At 37.8% G+C, this 19,877-nt stretch overlaps 1 protein-coding gene across 1 annotated transcript in view; it reads left to right on the top strand.

Moving 5' to 3' along the window:
- The first annotated feature begins 921 nt into the window (after nucleotides 1–921).
- Nucleotides 922–19,877, top strand: part of LOC122824498 (cadherin-20-like) — an 80,906-nt gene continuing 61,950 nt past the window's right edge. Inside the window, exon 1 of the mRNA XM_044105224.1 lies at nucleotides 922–1,109. The gene's annotated coding sequence lies outside the window, so the exon portion shown is untranslated. The remainder of the gene's footprint in view (nucleotides 1,110–19,877) is intronic.

Below are 19,877 nucleotides of genomic sequence, written 5' to 3'. Positions count from 1 at the left end.
ATATTTTCAGCAAGTTATAGGAGCTTGTTTAGGGCAATAATTCCTTCATATTGATGAAAAAGAAACTGTGAGTACAATAATCAATAATCGGAACCACCACACTCTCATCAATATGAAGGAATTATTGACTTAAAATAAACTACTATATCTTGCTGAAATGTCACTTTTAATTTAGTTTTGTCTTATTTAAAGTGCACTAAGATATTTGCATGAGAAACTAAGTAAATACTTGGTAACATTTAGTTTTGTGGAAAAGTTACTTGCAAGTTAATACACTTGAGACCAAAAATACGCAATAATATTATGTGGTTTTGCAGTGCAAGTACTTTCTGACAAGGGTTTTGTATATTTTAGCTGTACACTGCAAAAACAGAAAATCCTACAAGGTATCTTTGGTAGAAATATCTTAAGATAAAACAAACTTTTCAGCAAGACATAAGAGCTTGTTATAAGTCAATAACTCTTTAATATTGCTAAAATATATATTGCTAGTTCTACTGGCAGATTATTTCATTTATTCCTAGGTATTTTTCTCATGTTATCAGTAAAATAATCTGCAAGTGGAATTAGCCTTTTTCGTTGAAATTAAGGAATTATTGACTGAAATGGTCTTGCTGAAAAACTGCTTGTAAGTGAGTTTTGTCCCATTAAATATGCTAAGATATTTGCATTAGAAGATTTGATAAGATTGAGTGTTTTTGCAATGCAGAGCACAAAGTTAATAAACTATCGGTTAAAGGGAAGAGTGGGAGTGCTACCTATGCAGTGAAGAATTGTTGGATTTGTAGAGTTAATTCGTCTACAATCGCTGTGGCTGAGCATTGATGCGCGGTGCAGGGATGGGAGGGAGGGAAAGAGGAGGAGAGAGGGAGAGCCGCTGAGCGAGCTCGTCCACTTGGCTGTGAGCGCAGGGAAGAGGCGGAGGGAGAAGGGTCTGCCTTTTCACCTGAAGATTACTTTGTCTCACACTTCGCTCACCCAGAGCGCTGCAGAGAGGCAAGCCGATCGGACTTCTCTTACAGAAACCGCCGCCATCGGAGTCCCGACTGGGGAGAAAAAAAGTGCAACGAGAGGAGAAGAAGAAGTAGTTCTGGGTTTCCTCTTCAGAGGTAGGATTTCATTTACTTATTTACAACCTGCAAGGAGGTAAGTGAGCTCTGCGTCTGTCATGACTTTGACATTGGGAGGTGAAGAAGTTGAAGGGGAAATGTTGAGGAGTTTAGTTGGTGCTGGAGAGATTGGCGTTTGGCGGTGAGAGGAGAGTTGCTGTGAGTGATGGAGGAGTTGGGGGTAAAGAGGTGGCTGGCAGCCGACTGTGTAACCAAGGCAGCTGAGACGAGATAGAGCCAACAGGGGACACTGGGATTTCTATTTTTCACCCTCGCCGCGATGCGTTCGGGCGCTGCCAAGTCCCCTGCCTCATCCCCCGACGGACAAAGATTTCATTGTGCGCCGCTGTGACCGAATTCATTAAGCATCTACCCTTAACTCCCCCGTCTAACTACCCCCGACCTCTCTATTTGCCCTGTAATCAACTCAGCAAGCTGCAGCAACAGTTGAGTTTCTCCGAGCTCTGCGGGAAAAAAACCAACTGAGAGCTCCTGGAGGGACGGCGTCTACCCTGGACCCAAAAAAAGTTTATCAGTGAAACTCTCAGGACACCACATGGGGTCGCTGTAAATGCAAATGAGCGGTTGCAGGAAATTTATGTCATGGCAACTTGGCCAGTTTGCTGTTGCTTCTGGGAATTGGATTCCAGGGACATCCTGCTGGCTAAGGACAAATACAGCAGTAAATGTGGTGGAAAATATGCAGAACCTAAGGAGTATTTTCCAAAAGGCTGTACAGCTGTGGTTAAAAATCAATCATTTTGCATTGTTTATTGTTAATTTTGACTTGTTCTTATCCAGTTGTTTAAGTTTTTCTTCCAATTAATCTTAAACCGCAACTGATTCTTTTATATATTTTTTTTGGTTTTCATTTATAAGCACCCATTTTCTACAGAAATTCCAGCAATAAAGAGAACGGCAGAATCAGTAGGACTGAATGCAGTGTTGTCTCCAGCTATAAATTTCTATAAATGAGTAAATATGTTCATTAGAGTTCATTAGAGTATATCAGCAGAATCGAGGTGAATGCTAGTTTTATGCTTCTAGGTCGTTTTTAGGTGCCCTCTTGTGGACCAAATAAAAAACAAAACACTCTGGATAGTACAAGATTCTGTCGTCGCTTTTCTGAATCAGAACTGACATGATTTATTTTGTTCATTCAAGCAGGTTTGACTTAGGCAGAAAATTTGGCTGAAAGGGGTTTGACACAGTTTCTTTTTGAAAACACATTAAAACAATTGAATTCTTGGGTCTTCAATGGGATAAACAAGCCAAACCAGGAAGGGGAGAACAGGGCAAGCAAAACTGATGGATTTAGGTAGGAAGTTGACAGCCAGACCACTGAGGCATCTCCTGCTGAAAATGTGCTGTTTTATCAAGATCTTTGTTATTATATTAGTGATCTGTATCTGTAAGAGAATCTCTTAATAAATAATATTTACCCAAGCGAACCCAAGCTAATTAGCAGCAGTACCAGTTTATTTTCTGTCCATTGTGTCTGAGCCAAATGAAGGAGAGCGTGTTTGATTACAGCTGCTTTCTGACTACATATCATTATTTGATTTGGCTTTTTTTGGCCCAACAACATGCAGATGTGGGGACACTCGCTGCATGGCTACATTAGTGTAGCGCAGATAAACTCTCAAGACTAATTATGACAACAAAAGTAAGACCTGCAAATTACTGCATTAATAAATATTAAGGACTCGGAAAATCTAGCCTGGTAAAACCATCCTCTTGTTCTACGCTTATCGTCATACGAAGTGTCTGAACTCTCGGTTATTGAGAAGTGATTGGTTCTCAGATGCGTGGACTTTGTTTAGGCTAGCAATTTTACCCAATCACTTATTGTGATGTGTTTTGAGAATCAAAATACTTATAAATGTATCTGTCTGGGATTTGGTTATAAGTCTGATAACTAAGTGCTTCCAATACAACTATTGGTATGTGTTGAATGTGCATCAATCGGCAATAATGGCATATAGCACTAGGTCAGTGGTGTGGTGGCTCTAAGCTAATTCACAAAATTTGTTTAAAATGATTACACAATTATTCTGGATTCGTTGCCACAAGTTGTCCTATGCTATTACACTCTCCTAGCTTATGTATTTTTTATGAAAGTTGGAATTCAGCCTCTTTAGAGAAACCTTTTGAGCATAACAGAAGCTAAAGATTTGTTCTACATGTTCTCAAATTTAAAAAATCTGAGACTGCGCTGTGCTTTTTCTGGTTATTAATGACGTCTGCGTTAAATCCCTTTGGTCTTGGAAACACTACTGGTGATGTCCGTTTGTTTTACTGCCTTAGACTTACAGCTGTGCAATAAATCAGTAACAATATGTACATCACGATTGACACATGATCAGTATCGGTAGATATTACGTCCGAAATAAGTTGAATAACTTCACCAAACTCCAATCCAGAATCACACAGCATTCTGGGAGATGTAGGCAAAGAAAACACTTTCACCGCTCTAAACAAGATGGTACCACCTAACTTGGTCACTCTTTGGTTACCTAGCAACTCACCCATTCTGTGGTTACCTAGCAACAACCTGTTGAGTAACATGTGCAGTAGCAGTTTAAGGTTCTGCCACAGTGACTCAACTATTTAAAAATAAATATAAAAAACGGTTTAGAGCAAAAACTGTGGATAAGACAGGAGAGACCAGATATTTAAAACAAAAACTGTATTTAACTGTATATTTATGGATACTCAGTGATATGAAATGCTTATACCATGGTACATATTTCAGCCATACTGTCCAACCTTCCTTAACTTTCATAGTAATTGGACATAAACTGTTTTGAGATTTCAACGGCGTTTCGGCTGAAATTTGGAAAGTTTGTTCCAGATCATAACTGACTCTAAACAAAATAAACTGGAACATTTTCTTCTGGCCAACACATTTTTTTAAGAAGTAGCAACGACTGTGAAGATCAGTGAAAAGGCTGAATTCAAAAGGACTTTATGTGTTTTCGTTTTACACATCACTCTTTTCATGCCTCTCTTCACAGTAAAGCCGGAGTCATCACCCCTTTAGGTAAAAAGACTGGTACAGGCTTTTATGGGCTTCTTATTGTTTCCAAGATGTGAGACACAACCCTCGTGGTGAAATCAATAGCCCAGTAAATTCCTAATTGAATGACTGCGGGGCTCAGAGCCTGACGGGCTTTATGGGCTACCAGAAGGCGCCTTTGAGCGCGCGGAGAGCATCAAGCACCCTGCTGCCGTTGTTGTGGTCTGGGAAACAACGGCGCGTCAATCAGCGACTGCCTGGCAGGCGACAGTAGCGTTAGCGTTCGCACACCTGCCAAGATATGCTTCACGAGACGAAGAGGGGATCACGTTACTGACAATTAGTTTTTCTTCCTGCTGAACCCGGCCACCATAAAGCAGAGAGGACACCTGTGAGGCGGGTCGTAGGTGTCAGAAAGATGGAGCGGGAGCTTCGGGGTTTGAGCGCAGGAACACGATGAGACTTGTTCTTCGTTCGCCGGTATTGTGCATTGGAACAAATCCTTTTGTTTGAGCTGTAAGTCATCTGTCTGCACTGCTGATGAAGTGACTGACCTCAGGGCTTACGCTGCTGCTGCTTCAACACAAGGAAAAGACAGCAATATGTTGTTTGTGGAAATTTTTTAAATGTCACACCTTTTCGAACAATACACCATCCCTCCTGTTACTTTGTTGGGACGTAGACAATGGAAGGGGTGATGTTTATGAGTATCATGTAAAAGTTCCTCTAAACCTCAGGAAAAATCTAATATTTCCAGTAATATCTGATCAGATACCAAGTGACGAAACTTACAGGACGATAAAGACACAAGTTCACTATAAGAAAAACAATATCTTTTGTATCTTTGGTCTAATTTCTAGTGCAAATATCTTAGTACACTTCAAATAAGAAAAAACGAACCAACAAGAAATAGGAGCTTGTTTTAAGTCAGCAATTTTTTAATATTGATAAAAAAAAAGCTATAGTTTCACTGGCAGACAAATTCACATAAGAACATTTTTTAGTGGTTTTTCATTAATATTAACAAATTATTGACTCAAAACAACTATATCTTTCTGAAAGTTTCATCTTATTTCAAGTGTGCTGAAATGCTTGCACTTGAAACTAGACCAAAGTATTTGGTGAGTATTTTGTGTTTTGCGACATTAACCCTTCATTTTATTTTGACATGGCTTTACCAGACCATAAACTATCATTATAGACTTTGGGTGAGAAGTTTACTGTGTAGATTTATTTTAATTTTCCATTGTGAAATGACTATACAACCATCTTCAACAATGATTGAGCTGGCTGCACAATGCAGTCAAATTATTTAGGAAAACATAAAAACATAATAAATCACACAGTCAACAATTGTGAAAACCATCAATGTTTTATTTATTATGGTTCTAAAGCAACTCTAACTGTCTGTTTTTCAGTTTCCTGGAAGTTTGTTCCAGATTTGTGGTGCATAGAAGCTGAATGCTGCTTCTGCATGTTTGGTTCTGCTTGTGAGGATGCAGAGCAGAACCAGAAGACCTGAGTTGAGTCTGAAAATTTGATACAACAGCAGATCTTTAATGTATTTTGGTGCTAAACCGTTTAAGTGATTTATAAACTAACAGAAATAATTTAAAGTCTATTCTCTGAGCTACAGAGAGCCAGTGGAAGGACTAAAGTTAAAATCTTGCTGTGACATTAGTCCTATAATCCAGGAAATGTCCTTCAGGGGATAGAAGGCCAACTTTGTAACTGTCTTTATGTGACTCTGAATGTCCATGTCACATTTCAGCCTTATCTCCAGGTTCTAGCTGTAACAACTGAAGCTGCTCAGAACATGAGCTCATTGTTTCTCTTGTTGTTTTTAATGTTTCGCCAGGCGTAGCCTCCCAAACCAAAACTGCTCACTGAATTAAGTCTGAATCCACATTCATGGCTGTTGTTCATCTATTATATCAGAATATCGCTAGCTGACACTTTCCACACTGCAATGAGCCTTCACAGAAAGAGACAGCTGCTTGCTACAGCCTCTAAACGCAGACTGGAGATATTAAGACATCGATTTGCAGGGAAAATGAGACAAACACTGTAATCTGTGAAGATAATCTTTCTCCCTGGGCTGATGGTCCTCCACAATGATCCAGAATACAGCAGAGAGAGGAATTAAATACTATTGGAAAAGAGTTATCCAATGATGTGATGTTATGGCTGTGTGGCGTCTCTCTGTGTGCTTCTGCTTGGAGAGGGAGTTAAGAAGATTTTAGCACAAAAATGTTTTCAGTTATTTCAAACTACAAAAATATTAACACCCAAATGTTATAAAATATGTTTTTTAAATGTCTGTTGGAACTGTTTTTATGTCTGAGACTGATAATCTGTGAAAAGATCGATCTCCTTCAACCTCCACCCTGAGTTGCTATTGCCTTGTGAAGAAATGAAACCGCTGCCAGTCAAAAACAACCAATCAGAGCACGGCGGCGGGTCTTAGCGTTGTCAGTTACTTTTCAGAACGGGAAGCCAAGTGAGCCAATGGCGGAGAAACAACTCACCTTTACAGGAAAACCATTTATCTGCTGTCATATGAAGAAGCTGTAGTATACCAGAGAAAACTGAGGGGTGAGCATGATTGACAGCGCTGAGACCCGCCTCCTTGTTCTGACTGGTTAGATTGGGAGAAAACAGAGGAGCTTGATTTTTCACAGATTATTTGGCTCATACAAAACTGTCACAACATAGTGACAGTTTGTGGAAAAACATTTTTATCAAAGTGACATATTGCAGCCTTAATGTATTTTATGGGGCTATAATGTGAAAAGCCAACCAAAACATTTCACAAGTTAGAAATTAAATAATCTGGAAATCTCATTGACATTAATCAATATTAAGGAATTACTGACTCAAATCAAGTTTTTATTTCTTGCTGAAAAATATACTTTTAAGTTAGTTTTGTCGAATTTCAACTGTAGTAGGATATTTTCACTAGAAACCGGACAAAAACCCTTGGAAAAATTTTATGTTTTGCAGTGTAGTGATGGACTCCGACCTTAACATCTGGGGCCACATAAAGACAATTATGAAGTCGGCCTTCCTTCACCTGAAGAACATTTCCAGGATTAAAGGACTAATGTCTCTAAAAAATCTAGAGAAACTCATGCCTGCATTGACATTAAAAAGAATATATAAAGAATGTATGAAGTACTTAAACTGGAAGAATAGCCTTAAAATACTTCTGTGAGTTTATAAAGCACCACAAAACATTAAAGATCTGCTGCTGTTGTATCAATTTCTGGTTCCGTTCTGCTCTGAATCCCCAGAACCAGAACCAAACATGGAGAAGCAGCATTTTCTGGAAGAAAGAGTTTTCTTCTACAGATACTAAAAAAAAGTTGTCATTTGTTCTGAGTTGCTTTTGATTAATAATAAATGGAACACTGATTCACTGAAGTCTGGTTTTAACTGTCATCACTTCCCTGTACGTTGGCACTTCAGCGTTTTGCTTGTTTGTGTTTTATGTTTCATCAAATGAAGCACTTTGAACTGCTTTGACGATGGAATGAGCCAAACATATAAACTTGCTTTATGTTGTTTTAGGTGAAAGCAGGGAAGCTGGTCTGAGTTGCTGAGAAACTGGACAATCATGGGAGAAATAATGTTAAAAAGTGGAGTCCAATCTGACCAGAATCAATAAGTTTAAAGAGTTCGAACGCAACAAACAATTTTAATATTTGAATATTTTTTGAACATGCAGTATTTGGATAGAAAAGTGGGAATTTCTTTGAAAAAGAATCCTTGTAGACAAATTTTATGAAAGTTGCTGATATTTGTGGTCATTTGTACCAATTTTAATAATCAATAAGCATCATTAATAAAAGATAAATCCTTCCTCTTTTCCATTTTAGAAAGATTTCAACTTGTCAGTAAAAAAAACCCCAAAAAAAACCTGTGATAGCGGCACAAATATACAGGATGTTGCTCTCTGTCGTCATGGCAACGGTACTTTGGACGCTACTGTGTGTGAGACTAGAAGAGTCCCGAGGTGAAAGTTCACCTTCCCGAAGTACAATGACCCCAAACATACAGCCAGAGACGCAGTGGAATATTTTAGAGCAAAGCAAGTTCATTTATAAGAATGGCCTCAACCAGTGGTTTTCAAATTGGGGGCCGCAGTCCCTTAGGGTGACACCAGGGGGCGCTGTGAGGGCCTCAGAAAGTTAAAGGAAAGATGCTGAAAAAATATATCTTAAATTTTTCATCCTAATTTTTTTATTTTATCAGTCATTTTTAAAAATATAGGTTAAAATAATTTATTTAAATGCCATTTCTGATGCTCATTCTCTGATGCTCTTCAAGCTGGACAAAATGGAAACGTTTCTGACAAGAAAGACCAAAGGATTCTACTGGAAAAACTGTGGAAATTAAACAAAATGTAATAGGATAAATATAAAATATAACATATTTTTATAATCAAAACAAAGGATTCTATTCTCTGGTAATAAAGTCATAATATATTATCTGATAATAAAATTTTCCGCCTCGTAACTCATGGCAATCTAAAATCTGATGGTTTATGGAAGCAGTTATGCTAAATAAATGTAATAATTATTGAATATTGAATAAAAAACATTCTAAATGTTAATGTTTCTTTACATATTTTCTAGAATTGTCTGTAGGTTTGCAAAGGGGGACCCCAACCAAAGGTTAAGCCCAAAAATAAACCCTTGAAAATTGAGCTTCAAAGATGCTCTAAATGTTGCAGGTGAAATATTCTTTCCATTTCGTAGTTATTCGTAACGTGTGTTTGCTGATCTCATAAAAAATAAATAAAAAATACTTTGAGATTTGAGGTTAAATCAAATGTGAAAGAGTCCAGGGAGCAAAAATACTTTTGCAAGGCACTGAAAACTTACACAGTTTGGGGAATATAGTGAAGAATCCAAATTTCTTCAGCTCTTTGGGTCACATTTGGTTGAAATCAAAGAAAAAGCAGCATGAAATCTTTGCACACGAGGCTCACGTCTCGCTTCTGATATTGCGACAGAAGACAAACTCAGAATTTATCATAAACAGAAGCTGCCGTCTCTGTAATTGCTTTGTTTTTATAGAAGTTTTGTACAATAAACGTCTTCACTGGAGGCACAGTTTGAAACACAGAAGCATCCATTTAGCCCCGGTGGACAAATGTACCGAGGCAGCTGAAAGTACAGCTCTAATTTAAGCTGTCAGTACCAACACAACTAATACAACTCCAGGTAATAAGTTGGTTCCCCTGGGCTTCTGCTGCAGCCTAAATACACTGCAGTAAAGGTAAAAACTGTGCATGAAGTGGGAGAACGAGCTCTTAAATCCCCAAACTGATTCCACATAAGAAGATGCAGATTTTCATTTGATTAACTTATTAAATTATTCCAGTTTGAAAAATGCACCCTGAGATGACAAATCTATTAGAAGGAGAAGGACAGAAACACCTCTGCTCTACAAATTAAACAAATTCATATTTTTCTGCTTTCCTACCCGACAGGATTCATTATTTTCCTACTTCCTAACATTCGGGCCATTTTTGAAAAAAATTAAATAATAATAATAATAATAATTTATTTTTTTAAATTGAGCTGATCTGACATGTGAACCTTCTCCCTCGGTAGTCCTTCACAGCGCTGCGTGGAAACATACTGTTGGTTTTTAATGAACTGCTGGGGAGCTGCGCTTTATTATCCATTTGATTATTAGTGAAGCAGATCCAAACACTGCAGATAATGACGAGCGTGGCTCGTAAAATACATACTGCTCATAATAAACTGCGGCAGCCTGCTGAATTAAAAGCAGAAAATATTGGAGACCGGTCTATAAATGCTGCTGGGGACCCAGAAAAGAAACAAACACGGTTCAAAATCATTTTTTTTTAACGCCTCTCTACAGTCTGCAGAGATAGAAACTACTAGCTGACATCCAGGAGCCTCAAATGTGTTAGCCATTCTACCCGAAATTTAAATATTATCAATTATAAATGCACACAGATTCAGGAATAAGAACAAGAAACTTATTCCATCCTCTTCACTGCCAATTTCTGGAGCTAATCTTTAATAAAGGCAAACTTTGGCACCTTTAGATTGTTCCCAAGAGTGGAAATACCCGTTTGTCTCATCTTATCAGTCCTTTCCCACTGGTAATGTGATCAACTGGAATAAATTCACACACAATCACTGCACAAGACTCCACGGCTGAAGAAAAAGCATGTTCACGCTTGTTTAAAATTTGCTGCAGAAGATTGGGACAAGCCAGAAAAACACAGGAAAGAAACACTGAAGGTAACAACAAGAAAGCCACAGAAGAAGACACTTCAGTCTTTAAGAAATGAAAACAAGATTGGAGAGATGTCAGATTTTAGCGGTTGTAGAATTTGTCTTTGGTAAAACACCACTACTCTTTTCTTCTGCTAGCGCTAAACTGGCATATTTGTTTTGGTTGTATTTACCCAGAATGCCCTGCACACAGTGCCGTGATCCTGGTCTGCTTCGTGTTCATATATGCATTTGAGTTCACTTCAATCGAACCGAGGCCAAGGTTTTCAGGTGTTTTTTGTGGTCCATGTTTAGAGTTTGATTGCACATTCACACCTCACCAAACAAACCGGACTTTTTACACAAACGGACTGGAGTCGGATTAAAGCGGACCAAACAGGGCTGGTGTTCATTCACCCTTAATATCTCAATATTGAAACAAACCTCTCTTACTTTCTATGGTACATTTAATTGTCTGGTTGTTTGAATTGACTAAATTTTCTTGGGTTATGGGTTTGTGTAAATTTATATGGGTCATTTGTCTCTGTTTTATGTATTTTGTGAGTGAGAAACCCAATAAATTTGGTACTGTAACAGACAATAAAACAGCTACATATACCGCGTACGTCCTTTCATTGGACGGTCTTGACCCGAACACCCACAACCCAAATCACCATCGATCTGTTCAAACCTTCGTCCACTCTGTGGATTAAAACATCAGGAAAAAACACAAAATATTCATCTGATCTTTGAGCCGCAATTAACTCAAAATTAAACTTCCCCACACTCATCCATTATCTGAGACCAGGCTAAAAATAAGCAGCTCATCAACCTTCAGCGGAGGCCAAAACGATCATCACCATGAATAAGGAAAACAGATCGACCTTGGTGCTGGCAGACACTGATTATGTTTTATTGCTCCTCCCAACCAAAATGAGCCAAATACTCGCCAATGTACTCCGGCGGATAAAATGGAGCGAGACGGGGAATGAGTTATAGCGTCTGGAGCTGGCGTGCTCCAGTTAACTTTTTTCTATCCTATAGCAGAGCAGAGGATGAGCTGCCATAAATCTGACCCACACATCCATTAGGTTTCTATACTCTGCAGCTCTCAGCATGACGCCTCTCTCCGTTTATTTTAATGTGCTGGGGGTTTTTAACCGCGTATAGCATGTTCGCGTGTGCCAGTTTAGCTAATTAACTGTTTGGAGAAGTGTTTTGGTTTCAATCTGTGCATGAATTTGCTCTCCGAGAGAAATGACCCAAACTGAAGAGGATCCAAGGACAGTCAGTCAGATTCGATCCAAAAGCGGCTCCAGCTCTAATGGCAGCGCTTTAAATGACTAAAGAGACAGAACGCCAACATTAGAAGCAGCACCATGTGCATTCAAACACTGATTATCCTGTAGTCTGATGACAGGGAGAGCATTCAAACAATCTGCAAATTAAACATTTCACTTGTTGAATCCAACAACATAACTAACGCAGTGAGTCCGGCACATTCATCAGCGGCTCCTGAGTTACAACACAGTTTGTGAATCTGGAGAAACACCGCAGTTTCCATCTGGGTAGCGACAGAGTTTATCAATCATCCTTGTGACTCTCAGCTGGTGAGGCAGAGCCACAGTTTACTGCTTCATGTGTGTTAATGATTAACACTTGTTTTAATGGCCCAAATTAGAGATGCACCGATCCAATATCAATATCTGTATTGGTCCTGAAATTCGAAAAAGTTCTCCGCCATTTTTCTTTTCACCGGCGCACATTTCTCCATCTGTCAGCTGTACGGTCTATGGGCCGTACGAAACATGTTTAGCACAATTTTTGAACAAAATACTTGACACTTGTCTTTTCCAGCAGCCATTTTACAGAGCATACAACTAGAAAACCAGCTGAACAACAAAAGGTGTAGATTGGGTTTCGGAGACAATGTGCCCGATCCATAAGGGCAGATCTATTCAGTCTAATTCTACGTTTTGTGCTCTGAGCGACGTCTTGTTTTATTATTTATTTTGCATTACATTTAAAAGCAAACACCAAGTTGTGTTTGCAAAACAAGCCTGCATGCCAGGCTTGTTTTGGACCCGGTGCATATAGTTTATAACCTCAGAGAACAAATTTAATGCACCTGCATTTTCTTTTCTGCACCTGGCAGATTTATGGGCTGCATAGCAAGGAGTGACACGTACAGACTCGCCCAACCTTGTTTTGGTTCTTAAAAGGGCAGTATTATGTGTCATTTTAGAGCATAATCAAGTGACTGTTACCTTTAGTTGTTATTAAAATATTACAAATGTCAAATATGACTTAAAATAAATGTACTTTTTCATTTAACTTCTTGAAATCGGGCCTGTGTCTTTTTAAGAAAGTTCCATCTTTCTGAAGCTCCGCCTCTAAGTTGTCATCACAACATGGCTCCTCTATTGTCCCTTTACGATGGTTTTACCAGCGTTGTACTGAGAACTAGCTGCTACAATTGATGTGCAGCTCCAGCAGGTGTTTGCTGATTGCTGCTGGCTAGTCTGAAGGAGCTGAGTGGGGGAGGAGTTGCACCTCGAAGGCGGGGCTAGGTCCGCCCAGGCGTTTTTCACATCTGAAAGGTTGCCAGGGAGATTAAAGGATAGGCTTGTGAAGAAGGAATATCTTGATAAGCTGATGTAAAGCTAAAAATGTTGATTTTACAAAATACTGCCATTTTAAACATGAAAAAGGAAAATGATTTTACATCTACTTGGTCAGATTTGCAAGAAAAAGAAAACTTGATGCAAAACTTGCTACTACGGTGCAGCCTTGCTGGTGTGTACGTCTTTGTTCGTAACTTGTAAGCACATGTGTGTGTCGGGGCGTTTTTCCGTTGCGTGTGTGTGCTTGCATCAGCGCAGATTGCTCATGAAATGCGACCTCTGGAAAAGTTTCCTGTCCGCATTCTCCTCTTTGAACTCCAATCCATTATCTTCAGATATCAAATTCGCCCCAACAGGTGTATTGTGGTAGATGATACGGGCCCGTGGCAGCCTGCCACAGATGCAGGGGATGAAAGAGAAGATCCGGGTCTGTGCACACACCAACACACTCGCGTATCCACCTTGAGAGTTTGCAGAGAGCGCGGGCCTCATAATGCAGCTATCGCCGGGCTCATCAGCAGCTGTGAAGGAAGTGAATCTGTTTTTAAAGGACGTGTGAAGACGTCTATCTGGGTTCCTGTCGTCATTTTTCTTTCATACCCAGAGGCGTTCGATCGATAGCAAACAGAAACAAAGAAAGTCTCATGCTGTTTATGTGAGACAGAGAAGAGGTGAAACAATAAAACACTGGATTTAGTTGTTGCCTCACAAAGATGCTTTCAACCTCAGTTTTTACAAATTACCATCCTTTGGACCTGCTGCACATTCTGAAACTGTACCTGTACCAGTGGATGATATGAAAACAACTAAATGATGAGTGTAAAACGAGCATTTTGTAGAATGAGAGCCTTCCTGTGAACTTGGTGGAGAAGGAAAACAAAGATAAAAAAAGAAGAAACAACAACGAGCAGATGGTCAGAAACACAACTGTGTGCTAGATGTGTTGTTGAGCAGCTGTATGCCGACACGTTCAATTTAATAAGCTGCAAAAATGCCAGCACTGTTAACAGCTTGTTGCACAGCCCCCTCATGGACTGAAAAGACACTCGCTTGTTCATTATCATCACTATTTTTTACATAAAAGCAGAAAAATCCACTAAGGACTGCAAACTTTGATATATTCTACTGGGATTTAATGTGGTAAAGTAAACAAACTGGCCTATAACAGTGGAAATTATACATTAAAATGGTCTCTGTGGCATCGGCATCTTCATAAACAATCCAAAGAATATCCATTTCCATGTTTCTAAAAGGTGTTTCCAAAACTAAGAAATAGTCACACTGCACCATACAAGAACACGTGACCACCAATAACATACTTACTCCTTGATATTTGTTTAAAAAACTCAAAATGCGTCATTATGACGTGATTCTAAATGCATACAGATCTCAGAAGGTAAAATTTGTGAATGTGAGCGTGTTAAATCTGGATGTGGCTTTATGGCTTTGGGCTAATGCCTGTTTAATGTAGTGAAAGTTCGTCCATCTGGTTGAGATAAATATTGGTTATTCACCTCCAGTCCTGCTCAGAGCTTCTTTATGTTTATTTTATGGGCTTAATTTAGCCAATTTGAGGTTTTAGAGTTAACTTACTTTTACTAAAACCCGTCAAATTAAAAGAACTAAACAATCAACTAATCCTATGATAAATTAAAATGAGTTAAATAGTTTCCATTATGACGATTTTTCGAAGGGTGTGTTTGCTTATAGAGACACCATAATTCCTCATATTTATGCTCGTGGTTGTGTGTGTTTTTTATTATGTGAATTTTATTCATTGTTTTTGGTTGTTGTGTTTTAGTTTGGATACATAAAACATCTTTGACTTACAGTGTTTGATGTTCCTTACATAATTTAAGTTCATTAGTCGGCAAATTTGCATTAACATGCCATTATCAACATATTATTATATCATATTAACATATCAATTTAATGTTCTACAAAATGTGTGACAGGAAAAGCAGGAAGGAAAGAGAAAAAGAAAATAATTTTTTTATACAGTTTTCAATGATTTTTGGTGTTCCCATTCTTAGCTAGCCAAACAAAATGGTGAATTATCGCCACCTTGTGGCCATTGGCTGCTATTCAAAAACTAGATCCACATGTCAATTTCGACAGTCGAGTTTTCTAAAGTTCTTCCCCGGCTAAAAACATTTTAAAATAATATTTAATACAGTCATAAATTATAGACAGATGTGTATTTCAAATATGACTGATTAATTTAGATGCTAATCTTGTTATTGAACTAATGAGATTAGATCTGCAACGATTAATCAATTATTGAAATGAAGTCAATTAATTTAGTAATGGATTAATTGTTAACTAGACTATGGAACAGATTTTAAAAAGGCCACTTACTGTAAGGAACAACATATTCACAGGTGCAATTAAATCAAACTGTACAAACATTTCCCACTTACAATAAAAACAACTTCAGATGTAATCAAGTTTTATCCAAAACTCCTCAAGCAAAACAGTTTTAGCTTCACCCATTTCAGATTTACTAAAGGAACTCTGTTAGTGCATTTTAGGGAATAACATGTTTATTTTATTATGTACAAAAAGAGATGGAATTATTTGTTTTAAAGCACAAAGCATTTTAATGTATTTCTAATAAAAAGGTTTAAGTGGTTAAAAGAATCTGAAATGTAAAATTTTCTTACGCGATTAATCGATTAATCGTCAAAATAATTGATTAATCGTTTGCTAAAACAGTTAGTTGCAGCTCTAATTTCGATGTATATGTAAAGCACTCAGAACCACATAACTGCAGTTAAAAGAGAGATGTTCTAAACATAAACCGTGCTCTATTTCCAAACAAATACTCGACAAATGTTGTTTGTTTTGCTGAGCTCTTGAGAGTACACACAGCTTCAAATTCATCAGAGTTCCTGCTGTTTGATGCAGCCGACATCCCTGGCGCCTTGTTGCAGCAATAGGTGGGAGCGTCGGGGCCGAGCATCTCCCCACTTCCACACACTAACATGGATGAGCCGTTTGATCCCAGGGTTCAAAAGACATCAGCCATATTCTCTGCTCCCCCCACCCCGCTCTCCGTAGCCGATTCTCTCCTTTGAAATAACATTATCTGTGTCCTTTCTGTGAGCTCAGGAGTCTGCAGCAGCAGATGAGACAGAATAGAAAATGTAGAAAAGGAACTACGGCGTTTGTTATTGCCTCTACAATCAGTAGGGCGGATCAGTTATTCTCCCTGAGCTATCGAATGTCTCCTGTGAAGGTTTACCTAAACTGGTGGGAGAGCTTCTTAACAGTTTTTATGTCTTGTCGTTAAAAATTCCTACAGTTGTTTGAGATTTTAATGGATTAAATTGGTTTTAAAGTAGACGTCCTTGGGTTTCATCAAATTATTGGTTGGATTTCAGCTATTAGTGTGATAATCGAGTTTTGGGGTACTTACAACTAAAATGTAAAATCTCTTCACTCTTGGTGGTTCAGCCAATCAGCAACAAGGAAACTGAATGGCGCTCCTGGATTGGCTGCTTTGAAAAACACCATTCAGTCGCGTGTCAACTTCGTATTTCATCTTCCAAAACTACAATTTTGTTCCAAATATTTTAGAAATGATCTACAAAAAAATCTATGTGAATTTTTTCGCAAATAATTTACACCTACATTTCTTCAGAAAAATCTGCAAAAACTGAACCATGAATAGGTGATTAATCAAAAAAATTGGACAATTAATCAGACTTTTGAAAAGTGGCACATCCTGCTGATTTTTTATTTAGTTATTGAAGCATTTTCATGTAAAATTAGAAATACACAAATAACCGATTTGATTCCATCTTCAGATAAGAAAAACATTTTATTGGCTAAAATGCAGCAATACAGAAATCTATTATTGAACAACTGATCATTGTAGATTCATTGACTAAATTTTGCCTTAGTGACTAATAATCAAATAGCAAAACGCGGTTTTGTTTTTACAGTATTTGAACCAGGTGACACGAAAACTCGTTCTGGTTTGAATATATTATTGTTTTTTTATTTTAAATTAAAATGTTAATATTTTTGTACAGTTTCCACTTTATTACTGCTCTCAGTGTGTTGTTCTTTCAGCAAATAAAAAATGTTTCAGTGCCAGTTAACGATGAATCAATTACTAAATTAGTGGACGATCATTACAATAATCAATCATGATTAATTGTTTCAGTCCTACTAAAGTGTGAAAGGAATTATTGGAGATCTGAGACAATTTAAGTCAAATGAATTAAAAAGCCAAAACTATGAAAGGGGCATGAAAAAACATGGGGTTATCATCTTACTTATAGTCATATATTTAGTTGATTGACTGTAATTATTTTAATACCCATCAATAAAATGAAATTATTAACAATTAAGCCAAGCATTAAAGATTAAATTGTGTTAGCATAAGCCAATTAAATCTCTTAATGTAATATAACATTTTATTTTTATTTTGTGCATGATTATTTCATTAATATTATTAATATTTCTAACATAATTGCAGGATTTGTTCTTTAAATGTCAAACAAGTCCTTTCTGCTCGCGGTCTGGTTGTTTTACTCATTCACATCCCTTCGCTTTACCCAATTTCAGTCGTGCTCAGGAGGAATTAGGTCCCAATATTCCAAACATTGCTGTCTAAATGTAGAGAGCCCTGGTAGGAGATAGAAGATTCAGTCTGTGTAACAGAATGGACTTTAAATTACCAGATAGCATAGATAGCCACAACTGAGGGACACAACAAGCCTCTCAGGAATCAGAAAAACGTGGCAAGAGGGGGAGCAGGTCATCGTTAGAGTGGGTCTGAAAGCAGCAGATGTGGAAATACTCAAAATTAGGGATGAGAAGCTCAGGACATTAGGGTCAAAGATCAAAACTAAAAGTAAAGAAGTATAATGGTGTGCAAAATCCAAAGTTTTTACGTAAAAGAGTTGAGTTTTTCCTGTGGAGACAACAGTTGTTGCATGGTCGAGTGGACAGAGGTCTACGTGAGTGAAGATGTAATCATGGTTTGACAGCTGTGGAGGAGCTGAAGAGGCAGATGACAGAACAGCTGCAATTCACTTCAGCCACTTTTTTTTGTTTACTTCTTGTCAGTTTACCGACTTGCTCAGTGACAGGACTGCATATGAGGACAGAAGGATGCTTCTTTTTTTATATACACAACTTTACAGGACAAAAATACAACTTACTTACAAATATCTAAGGTGTTTTCTTTCTTCTTTATTGTGCAAATTGAAGGACTCAAATACTAAACTGGAACAACTGCCTAATTTCACTCTAAAAAAAACTGTACTGACCCAATAAATAAACATGGTGACTATATCAATATCCCACTGTTAAAGGATATATTTATATATAAAAAATCTTTTGTCGAAATCTTACCTCAGGTAACTATGAGTATATTTCAAGCTAAGAGCTTTCTGGAATAAAATACTACTTAAAATGCTAGCAGAGGCAGCTTAGCTTTTATAGCAGTTTGCTTTGATCACTGTTAGCTTAAGTAGTTTCTTATATTTTCCTGGACAAATGTTAGACTGAAAAGTTCAGAAAGTCTGAGCCTAATAAGTTTAAATAGATGTTAGCTTGAGTAAAAGGTACAGAGTACATCTGTTAGCTTTAATGGCTATTAGCTTAATGCCCTCATAGCTTGTTGGCTGGCATCTTAAAAAGACGCCAAATTATGTAATTTTAAAAGCTGCAATGTTGAGTAGCTATTTATTTTACATTCAATAATCAATTAATCAAGATTAATCTGTTTAATCGTTAATCAGATTAATCAAATTATCACAATCAGTCATTTCAGTCTCCCATTAGCTTTCTAACAAATGAACTTAAATTATTGATGAACCCATGAATCTTTAAACTTTAAAATATTCAATGTATGCTTAAGATTTACTAAAAGATTGTGAATTAAGTTTTGAATTTAAGTTTGAGTAAAATTAAATTCAAACGTAACTAAACTTTACTCAAGTTTAACAAAGTTTACTCAATTAAAATTTGAGTAAACTTTAATTCACATTAGAATCTGGATACTCTAGTTTGTAACCTATTGCTTAATTGTTCTCAATTAAAGACGATTAATCATTAATCTGAGTAACCAACGCTTCAGGATTAACCCGATTAGTCATTTCAGCCCTAAAAGGGTGAAGAATGCAACATTAACCTCAAGTAGCTTCCTAAACAAATGAACCAAAAATAGTGTTGAACCAACAAATCTTTAAACTTTAAGTTGTTCACTGTATGCTTAAGATTTACTGAAAGGATATTGAATGAAGTTTAAGTAGCAGAAAAAAGGAAAAAACCTTGGTGTTAAACTTTGGTTTGGCTAGTGCCAGTTCTGGCCGGGCAGATTCAGAGGTAATCCCTCTCTGCCATTAGGAAGCCAGAAGCCTGTGGTGAAGAGCATGTTTAACATCTCGACTCTTCCTACTCCACTATGAGAGGCTCGGTCTTGGCAGCACAGTGCTCTAAGATCAACACAAGGTTGGTGGCCATCTGGTTAACAGCAGAGAAACTCCTCACCAGGCCAAAGCCGGCCACAGCCTGGGCAGAGCCAACCAAACAAGATTATATCAACCGTTTCATGTGTGGGATGGTTTACGTCTTTAAACACAGAGGTGATGGGCTTTGTGGTCTTATTTATGGCAGCATTTATCTGTGGGAGAAACACAGTTTGTGAAGGCCAACAGTCTCCTTCATCAGAGGGAGTCGGGTTTGCGAGCCAGTCAAGGCTTTCCACGAGAAGCAGCTCACTCGAATGCCATCATTCTCCTTCGTTATAGTTGTAACATGCCCTCCCTGGATCATCATGTCCTCCAAAGTCGCTACAAATCATTTTTACGGCAACAGAAACATCTATTGTGATTGCATGCCCTTCTTTTGG

Source organism: Gambusia affinis, linkage group LG21 (genome assembly GCF_019740435.1).
Source record: "Gambusia affinis linkage group LG21, SWU_Gaff_1.0, whole genome shotgun sequence".
NCBI lineage: Eukaryota > Metazoa > Chordata > Actinopteri > Cyprinodontiformes > Poeciliidae > Gambusia > Gambusia affinis.
The sequence above is the reverse complement of the archived record's forward strand: the minus strand, read 5'-3'. Positions and strand labels throughout refer to the sequence as shown.